Raw genomic sequence first — 11294 nt, 5'->3', positions numbered from 1 at the left:
AATTAATTCGAATAGTGGGTAGTGGAGTCCAACTGAGTCCACTCGGCACGTTGGCCAGTGATTGCCCTATTGTACCTGCCCCGGGTGATTATGATGATGAAGAATTTGATGGAATGAAGATTGGCAGGGGAAACTGAGGTACTCGGAGAAAACTTGCCCCAGGGCCACTTTGTCCACCACAAATCCCACTTGAACAGACCCGAGCTCGAACCCGGGCCGCCGCGGTGGGAAGCCAGCCACTAACCGCTTGAGCTATGGCGCGGCCTTTCTCTTTTACTTAATCATATTTATACAGCTGTGCGTGGTAATATAATCTATACTTCGTTGTGGATAGATTCCTGCTGTGGTCATCGGATTTTTCAATTGACCTAATCATTCCATCCGCACTATGGCCCTGAGGTCGACTCAGCCTTTGACAGAAATGAGTACCAGGAATATTCCTGGGAGTAAAGGGCGGTCGGCGCGTAATCCTGAAAACGTCACCACCATCTGTGAGCCGATTGTCTAGATAATGTGGGAGCCTCGACTTCTCACAATCCTATGGGTCTCCACGACCTGTTACAGGGATAGATATGCCTTTTTTTATTAATTTGTAGCCATAAACAATTCACTTGCAAATTTTCTGAAAAAAAAATAATAAAATTGAATTAAAATTTTGAATTAAAATTACTTTATTGAAAAATCTGCTCTTCGGTTTAAAATTTTAACTCGTCACGGACGAGCAGACGGGTGCGTCTATCAACCCCTGGCCATGGATTACGGATGCTTTCCCATTTCTGCATGCTGCTGTAGTTCCCTCAAGCTTCCTTGGACATATGTTAACCAGCCCGAAGTTCTTGTCGGTAGCGAAGCTTGTCACATGGTTGTCGCTGCAGACATTCTCCTGGATAGATCGGCTGGAGAACGCAAGGGAATTATGCAGAAGCCTCTGCAAGGAAGAGACGTAGCAGCTAAACGGAGAAGTGGTGGGATCTATCCATGGGGCTTCCTTATGTGGTCTCACGGGAAGACAATCATGGATGGCGGCGGCTAGCCTCAGAATTAACTGAATTACTCGCGTGATCTCCCCACTTAAAGCAAATAACACAACGGAGCATCAGGAAGACGCCGTCAGTTATTGGTTTTGTGTTACAGTAAATTGGAAGTGTAGTTACGTAATCTGTTCCACTTATACCTTTACCGTGTCGAGGTCTTTTTTGACCGCTCGGCTACCGTGACCGGCTTTGTTTCAAAATAGAAGCCCACAACTCTTCAACGATTCGCAAAAATATATTTTTAAGCAAATTCTCTTATACCTCCTTCATCCAAAGAAAAAGTTCTGGCTGTGCCTATGATCTACTTCCCACTTCGGTAATACTTGGAACTCACGTTCACTGTTGCGTTTCCCACTGCACATTTCTGCCCCTCTCAACCAGCGCAGTTCTCAGTCGATGAGTTCCTCAAGTAAACGTCTCGTCCTTGAGAGCGGTGATCAGTGAGACGGGATTGTCCGGTGAGCGAAGCAAATCCGAATGCTGCTCTTCTCTCGGTAGCCACTGAACAATGAAACGCATAGCTTAGCACAGAGACAGCCTTCACATTGACCCACACGGCCAAGGCGACTGAGATATGTCTTGATAACAGCAGAACAGAGAGGGCACATGACTTATTAATTTGTCTGGAATAAGGGAAAATTGTCACAGCAGAGGAAGAAAAGTGAGCTGATAAGATTACAAAACAAAAACAAAACAGACTCCTTGGCTTGGGTCCGCAAACGAGCTATACCGACCGAGAGACCGCCGCTTGTCAGCGAAGTTAGTGCCAACTTCAGCGGATAGAGAGTGTCGCGTGGTCAGCGCAACGAATCCCCACGGCCATTAATTTCGGTTTTCTAGACCAGAGTCGCTATTTTCTTCAAATAACTTCTCAGTTATGTTCACAAGGTTGAAAGGACCCCGTTCCAGAAAATTGGGTAACGCCAGGAATCGAATCCGGACTTCTGGATCTGTAGTCAAGAACTCTGACCACTTGACCACATAGGCGGTCAGTAAGAAAATGAACTGGACGATATTGTCAGCATTACATATAAGGTTCGAGTTTAAGCCATCTGGCAGGATCTCTGCGCAATAGAGCTGTCGTCAGTCTCCATCTTGTTTCGGTCGTAGTTAGTTGTGACTGAAGTTGGAAGTTGGTGCTAAGTGTGGAGGTTCAGGAAGAAGTGGCCATAGCTTGGACTACAGTACCAGGAGCTTCTCAATAGACTGAGGATAACCATGAAAATTCCGTAGTCACGACAATCAGGTTGGAATGAAATGGAAACCACGACATTCGTGATGCTGACGAGACACGTGGAACAATTCCAGATTATGGAATTTTATACGGAGATCTCTCGTTTCTATTGCAAGCGACTGAGCTGTTCCGCAGGCATGCCTACCGATCTGCGTCAGTCGAGTGTCGTGTTTAGATTTAACTTGCACGTTTCATTTCAGTCACTTCCGTTTGCAGTGGTTAATTCTGATCCTTAAAGCCGTGAGACTGCAGTAATGAAAAAACGTAGCAGACATTCATTGAACTCACATGAACTAACCCAATCGTGGACATCACTTGGAACGCTGATAGTTATTCAGATCGTCGTCAAGGTTCAGCACATGTGTACAGAAAATCCTGTCATTGGACAATATCCAGAGAAAATTAAATCCAGTTAACGTTTTTCACATCCTGCTTCCCTAAGATCCATTTTAATATTATGCTGCATCTACACCTTCACATTCAAAGCGGTCTCTTCCCGTGAAATTTTCCGACAGAAATTTTACATTCATTTCATATATCACTGTGCATTATACATGTCCCACGAAGCTCGTCCTTGATCTAATCGCCTTAATATTTTTTTTTTCTCCTCTTCACTCCTCCTTTGGAGCATAGGGCTGATTTCTCAGTTTCTTGATCATTTTACAGACGGTAGGACTCCTTGGACGGCTGATCAGCTTGTCGCAAGGCCTCTACCTAAACACAGGACAACGCAGACACAGAAAAACGCACACACGCACACACACACACACACACACCAAACATCCATGTCTTGAATGGGATTCGAACCCACGATTCCGACTTCAGTGCAAGCGAAGACAGTATATGCCTTAGACCGCTGGGCAACCGTGACCAGCTTAATAATACTGGGTAACCGTATATATTATGAAGATCCTCGTTATGTAATTTTCTCCGTGTACTTATATTTGTCAGTTTCTTTGATCCAAATATTTATCACGGTACTTATTTTCAAATACCCTTTCTCTGTCAGATCAAAATTTCATACCCGAATAAAGAGCAGATAATTTTATATTTTTAGTGCATTTTAACCAGCCATAAAACTGCTAGTTGTGGAAGTTCTCTGCTGTACATCACTGAATCTAAAGCAACTAACGGAATTTAGGAGGTCATTAAAGACGAGTATAAGCAACTGCATTAAAGAAAGGCCGTATTTAGCCAGTATTCCTGACAACAACGTCACAACCAACCATTGTCACAGACGTATAGGAAATCATGACCCGGAACGGGCTCTGCTGTTGTCGGAGGAACAACATTGAGACCCTGTGACCAGCAAAAATATAGAGGAGGAATTAATTGTGATGACAATGATGTATATTGCACAAAAAATACTTGCTTATCGCGGTTTTGTATGAAACCGGTCCATTAACGTCGAGTGAATTTTCTGCTACTGCTATACTGAGATCACGGAAAGAAGTCCCATAGAACGACTCCCTCCACATCCTCCTTGAACTGTTAACGCTCTCCTCTCCCGTGTGCTTCATATTTTAAGCATGTTCATGTGATAAAACAAGCATAAAATGCGCTAGCGACAAGCGTTTTGGGCTGATTGGCGTAAGACAGAGGGGTCTGGAGAAGAATATTAGGCAGAGCGTTTCACCCCGCCTCCCACGGCACATCTTTCTGTGACCTCAGTATAGCAGAGTACGTATCGCTTGTAACGATGTTACTATGGGAATTGCGTAGCGGAAATTCCTTACAGGACTCAAAACCGAGTCTCGGACAGTAGATCATGTTCGAGGGAACGGATTAGAACCCGTGCTTGTGCTAACTGATACAGACAACGATGTGGCGTCATTTGTTAGACAAGAAAGGAGAAAGTAGTTGTTGTACCATCTGAATGTTGAAATGCAATACATGCAAATCCTCCCCATGGATAACAGGATGTTGCCACAGAAGTTACGGACCCTGAGTTAGAAATACATTCTATAATTTAAACGAAACTGTGACTTCTGTGGTCCTACATAAATGGCTGTGATCTCTGTAATCCTTCTCATGGGTCACACTCTATCAAATGGTGCGTACGGCGTAACCGTGGCTGCCGTAACGAAATACAGACGTAACAGTCCATACGTATGCCCGGCAGTCTGTAACAAGGTATGGAGAGAGAGACGGGAATTTGTTAAATTCTTAACCCCACAATGCATTTTTAATTTTTTATTTATCAACATGTTTAATGGAATTTAAATATACTGGGATAGGCAGGACATGTTATAAGGAGAGATCTGGTCTACTTGGCACTACAGCCCCAGTGGGCCTAGGCCTACCTCTATGAACTTCTCCCTTCACTTCGGTTTTTCTAGATCTTACATTCGGTAGGACTCCTTGGGCGGGTGATCAGCTCGTCGCAAGGCCTCTACCTGTACACAAACACAGAAAAACGCACACACACAAACTAAACATCCATGCCCTGAGTGGGATTCGAATCCACGATCCCGGCTTCCGAGCGAGCGAAGACAGTGCATGCCTTAGACCGCTCGGCTACCGTGACCGGCAATGTATAAGAATAATATATAAGAATTCAGTTCGTACCTCACAGGAAACAGATCCGAACCCACGATCTCGGCTTCCGAGCAAGCGAAGACAGTACATGCCTTAGACCGCTCGGCTACCGTGACCGGCTATAAGGAGAGAAAAAGAAGAAATTATAAAAAAAGAATAATGCTTGTAAAACTGGAAGGGAAAACAGAAGTAAGGTAGACCAAGAATGAGATGGATGGATGTTGTGGAGAAGGATTTAAGGAACGTGGGTATGGATAACTAGAAAAAAGAGGCACAAGAACAGGAAGGATGGAGAAAGTTTTCAGAGTAGACCAAGATCCACAAAGGGTTGTAGTGCCAGTAATAATAATAATAATAATAATCTTACCATCGCGACGGCTAGGAGAACTTGCGAAGGAATACGGATGCTGAAACCCCTAGAGTTTTTGTATTGTAACAGATTCGAGAAGAGTACAAGTTATGAAGCTTTTTTTTTTTTTTTCAAAAATAGTAGAGTGACCTAAAATATTGCAAAATATTATATTATAAACAGCCAACAAAATATAAATCAATTAGCGGAAGTTAGAGATATTTTAAATCATATAGAACAAGTAAATTTAACATAGCCAGATTTTGTGTCAGACTCAAAGCAGTGACTAAGAAGATTGTTAGGGCCGCGCCATAGCTCAAGCGGTTAGTCGCTGGCTTCCCACCGCGGCGGCCCGGGCTCGATCCCATGTCTGGTCAAGTGGGATTTGTGGTGGACAAAATGGCGGTGGGGTGGGTTTTCACCGAGTACTTGGGTTTCCCCTGCCGGTCTTCATTCCACCAAATTCTCCATCATCATAATCACCCGGGGCAGGCTACAATCAGTGGCCGCCGTGCCGAGCGGACCCAGTTGGACTCCACCCCCCTCTAAGCAAATTTATAAGAAAAGAGGATTGTTATCTTCTACTATGTGACGTCGTGTAGTCTGGTAGTAATTCACAAACTTTTGGAGGAGTATTATCAGGCCCGAAGAATAAGCTGAGCTAGAAAGCTGCACTGCGCCATGTCCCAGAAACACCCCTTACTACGCAGATGAATGCATTTTAAAAGCAGTACTTACCGCAACGTTCTCCCACAAGCACTTGATTTAGTAAAGGTAATGGCAAAGTTAGGCCGGTCACGGTAGCTTAGCGGTCTAAGGCGTGCACTGTCTTCGCTCGCTCGGAAGCCGGGATTGTGGGTTCGAATCCCACTCAGGCCATGGATGTTTAGTTTGTGTGTGTGCGTTTTTCTGTGTTTGTGTACACCTTGCCTTGCGACGAGCTGATCACCCGCCCAAGGAGTCCTACCGAATGTGTAAGATCTAGAAAAACCGGAGTGAACAGAGAAATTCATGGAGGTAGGCCTAGGCCCACTGGGGCTGTAGTGCCAAGGAAAGAAAAAATGGCAAAGTTATCCTCGTGCTTAATTAGTTAAGCACAGCGTCATGAAGACATGTGGGGGGGGGGACTGGAGGTACAGTTCCACCATTTTTGACCTCGTCACTAAATGAAGGTGAATGGTTGTCTTCACGCCCCGGCAATTTTACCCCAGGGGAAATAACCCCGGTACCCATTGTGTAGGAGGCTGGGTGGTCCCCACGGCCGGCTTGGATTCTGTGGAGGAGAGAAAAATCTCATGATTGATGTAGTAAAGCTCGATATGGAAACACCCAGAGGAGACAGTCTGGCGTGGAGAGTTTTGGAAACATATTGTCACGTGTACGTGTGACTATAGACAGGGTTTTGGGTAATTAGATTTATTGACACCTTACAGGTCGTAACTATAAATAATTGTAAAGCTGTTGTTGAGTTCCACATTTTACAAATCAATACAGCACACGATAAGTCTTCTCCAGCCTGTAGTATGTTCACTAGACGTTTCCTAGTGACGGCTTGTAACAATGGCAAATTCTTTTCTTCTTTGCTCAAGTCCCCTCTGAATGGCAGCTCCCTTACAGCTGAACTGAGCCTTCACTTAGTCCTACTTATAATTCCTCGGCACGGACCTCCGTAGAAAACACCTTTTCCAACAGTACCTCTCTTGATTTGTGCGTATCCGCTGCCGCGGTTACATGTTTACCGAACCGTTCCGTAGCAGCGAAATCATGTTCTTATTAAAATCTGTTACCTAGCAACGGATGTTGTTTCATTGTTTGTTTCGCGATCGCTGCCTAGAAATAGGTCTATACGCCACAGTATTATCGTGAGCTAAATCTAGTATGCGGTAGTCTGTTCATAAACCATTGGCTCCATTTAAGCGCTCTGAACGCCCAGAAGACTTCTCAATTTGGCGGAAAATACTTCTTAATCCTTCCGAGTATGAAGAAAAAGGCGCTAGTGGCGGCAGTAGCTAGGTAATGAGTTCTCTTTGTCTGTGTGTCGTGTTTACAGGCGTGAAATTCCCTTTACAGTACCTCTTGCTGTGTGGATGGAAAACTCAGCCCCTGGTGCCAATAGTCAAGACGCTCCATCTTCTATAGAAGCCTAAACATGAAAGGAGAACCTCCTTTGTTATGTAGAGTAGGCGTAATTATACTTCTAGTAAATTGGACCTGAAGAACAGGTCTAAGGCTCACAACATTTAATCAATATTTTGTCACAATTTTATAATGATAAGTGACATCTATACCTTATTTTTAATCTTCTGGATTTTCAGTTTTAAAAGTGATCACCTAATGTGAAAGAATGTAAAAGCAAGATATGATGACCTATTTTTAGTAAGTAAAGTAGCCTTGGCTGATCACCCGCCCAAGGAGTCCTACCGTATGTCTAAGATCTAGTAAACCGAAGTGAAACGGAGAGTTTCATGGAGGTAGGCCTAGGCCCAAATTGAGGCTGTAGCGCCAATGGAGAGAAGAAGAGAAAGTAGCCTGGGGGAGGGGACTGAAGAAAAACATGGAAAATAGTGATAATAGCCGATCTGAGACAGAAGGCAGGCTCCGAGATCTCATAAATGCAAACCAGGACCCTCAGCCATTCAACGGTAACTCTCGTCAGTCTCTTCTATAGTGTAATAAAAAAATATCACAATGGAGTTTGTACATCTGAATTACTTTGGCTCGGGATGTCTCATAGATTTCATACTCAGCTGGTCAACGGATCTTTTGCTTTATACGTGTACAATCCGAAGTCTCGTCCACCTAAGCATAGAATCTTTATTGGATCAAATTCCTAGCAAGTTTAATCCTTTCAATACCCTTACGCCATGTTTCCGTAAAATTTATTTTAATGTTAGCTGTATGTCCCCCGATTGGTTTCTTCTCTGAAGCTTCCCCAAAGAATTTTTCGCAGTTCCTGTTTTTCCGTACTTGAAATTTCCCTTCATTCTTGAGTTTGTAACCTACAAAAAGTTCTGGGAATAACTATTCGCACACTTTCCTTTAACTGACTGATAAATTGCTGTTGGACCTCGCCAGCACAGTGATAATTGGTTCCGACTTCTACAGGACTCATCGCTGTATTTTACTCTCTGACGGCTCTGAGAGCCTTCAGACTCACAGCTATTCCTTTCACTCGGTCTGTCGATCGGTGAGTTAAATTACTGCTGGCCTTCGCCAGCGCAGGAATCTCTGGCTACAGGTCTCCTCGAGATCCATAAATAAGAATTTGTTCTCCACTGAACATGTACGTGTTTCGAGATGGGACCCCTTCTTGGATGAGGCACCACATTTATACTCTCATAGTTTCAGCATAAGTATACCCGAGCTGTCACAGCGTCCAAGTTACTATGGACTCCATATAGCCTTTGCCAGTGAACTATTCTATGCAACATTTATACAAGATACGCAAAGGTTTTCTTTTAATGCAGGCTTGTGCACAAGTTATACATATATGTATAATGTATATACATCAAGCGGCCGAAGTTCGAGTCCCAGTAGGGTCCAGAATTTTCTTTTCTCCACGTCGTCCAGACCGACTTTCGGGTTCATCTGGCTTCCTATCCAATGGGTACCGGGGCCTCTTTCCCCGAGGGTAATACGGTTAGGGCGTGAAGCTGAAAACTCACCTCCAACTAGTGCCATGGCCAAGCAAATGTGGATCTATACATCCATTCCTCCATACCCCTTCATGGCGTAGTCATTGATTAGTTAAACACAGAGACATCGTCACCTAGCAACGGCCGTCTCTTCTGGTCCCGCTATTCTGGGTTTCGGGAGTCATGTCACATTTCTCTCACCTTAAGACTGTTCGTCCGCAGGAGCCTACATGCGTACCGGCATATGTTCAGGGAATCCCACAGATATCAAGGTAATTTCCTTAGCAGAATTTTATGTTTTCAAATTAAGGAAAGTAGGCTAATATTACGTCCTACATTTCAAAAGGGCCTAGAATTACAAGGCCCTTTATTGCATAAGTTACTCTAGATAATATTTTACTTATTTTTCTATATACCAAAATCATGTTTAATTTAGAAGTAATTTNCCAAATCCCAGAAGACTGCTTTCTTCATAGTCACCGCCATGAAAGCCTCAAATCTTACAATTTAATCTTTACTTGAACTATCGATATAAACAGAAAGGACGCTAACAGAGTGTTCTTCGGAAGAGGAAACGGGACTGGATATAGGGGAGGACCGGTAACGCTGACTCAGACACCGCAGTCAACTGCCGCTGCAATACAGAACAGTTAGTTACCCCATAATGAGTTCGGTTGCTATGTAAATTGGTTACCTCTGTCCCACGGCCATCCGAATGGATGTTTTGCCTAATTTATTCATACAGCTTCGGTTAACTGCTATCCGACGTAGATAAATTGATAACCGATCATGGTTGTGGTAGGTATACGAAAGCCCTGTATGTCTGAAATAGACCTGAAGTATTCTTACCCAAGTAAATTGGGCCAGAACATAGAAATGTGGAAACCTGGTTAGTTCAGTCAGCAAAATGGCTACACCGGCTACGCTGCCCCGGATTTTAGTAGTCGTACTACACGCTACAGTATATTTACATTTACCTGTATATGTATTATATTTTATAAATAGGAACACCAAATGATTCTTGAATTATTCAAATAATACACGTTTATATAAGGCACTATGCTATAAGACGGAAAGTCGCGGGTTCGAATTCCGATTCCAATTGACCTAATCCTTCCAACCGCACTATGGGCCTGGAGTCGACTCAGTCTCTAACAGAAATGAGTAGCAGGAATCTTTCTGGGTGTAAAGGGCGGCCGACGCGTAAGGCTGATAACCTCAACGCCATCTGGGAGCTGATATCTATAAAATGTGGAAGCATCGACGTCTCCCAACCCTATGGTCCTCCACGGCCTGTTACAGGGATAGCTTTACCTTTTACCTTTTACACGTTTATATAAGTTTGATGTGGTGCCCTGTAGCCTGATTTGAAAAAAAAAAGGCTTCAATCGTATCGATAATAGAAGATTTGTAGTGTGCATAACTAATACATTAGCAACTTAGAATACGCACGACTTTTTTCCTCGTTTCCTTTATAAATATGAGGCTTGGAGTTTTATGCCAAAAATCTGTTCATTCGCTTGAGTAGTGAAACCCGCAAGCCATGCTTTTTCATTGAAGCCACAATGAAACAGGTCAGCATTATGTTCATGTTTATAAGGGGGAGAGAAGAGCAGCTGAGACAACCTCTGAGTGACGTTTTGACTGACAACTCTATTACATATTGATACAAAGTTAAAATTTAGAATCTGTGGTACAAAAAGAAAAATTCCACCACTAACTACCTATGACTGCTCATTTCAGACTGCGTTGAATGCTCAGTCCACCAGAACAAGAATATCAATGGCTTCACTCCCCCAGCGAGAAATGTTGTAACAATAGAAACAAATCTTTCTCCCGTGTTTCAAAACGAGTCAATGTTACTGGCGTGATTTCAGACAATGATACCACTTTATCTCAACAACACACCTTCAACTACCTTCCTGCCTCCATAGACGAAGGAAGAACAAGGCTATAGATATGAAGTGACCTGTAGTAAGCCACACATCTAAACTTCGCCACAAACAAGATGAGACTCTGCTGTCCGCAAAGCAGCAAGTCGATCCGAATTTTTACAAACACCTGCTGGAAAACGTATAATTGAGTCGTCCTTCTGGGAAAGGTTTGCAGGAGACGATGTGCCGCTTTTGTCAACAAAATGTGACTTCAGTAATTCTGAGTAGAACGTACCTCAAACCGCCGAGAGAGCTCAGTCAGTGTACCAACTAGACTATGGGCTATATGACCGGCGCTCGATTCCTGGCATGGGCGAGATATTTTTCTCTTCTCTGTGCTCTAGTTGTCAGAGTTTCTGGCTACAAATCCAGAGGTCCCAGATTATATACCTGGCGCTACCAGATTTTATGAGAAGTAGTGGCTAGGGAAGAAACTGTGCTACAGGGCATGATTGATAGACTAATTGAAATTGGAAGGTGCTATGGCATGGAAATGAATGTGGAAAAAACAAAAGTAATGAAAATTTCGAGACAACCAACCCCAGTCACAATAAAGATAGACCAAAAACA

The sequence above is a fragment of the Cryptotermes secundus genome, unplaced genomic scaffold (genome assembly GCF_002891405.2).
Source record: "Cryptotermes secundus unplaced genomic scaffold, Csec_1.0 scaffold560, whole genome shotgun sequence".
Taxonomy (NCBI): Eukaryota; Metazoa; Arthropoda; class Insecta; order Blattodea; family Kalotermitidae; genus Cryptotermes; species Cryptotermes secundus.
The sequence above is the reverse complement of the archived record's forward strand: the minus strand, read 5'-3'. Positions refer to the sequence as shown.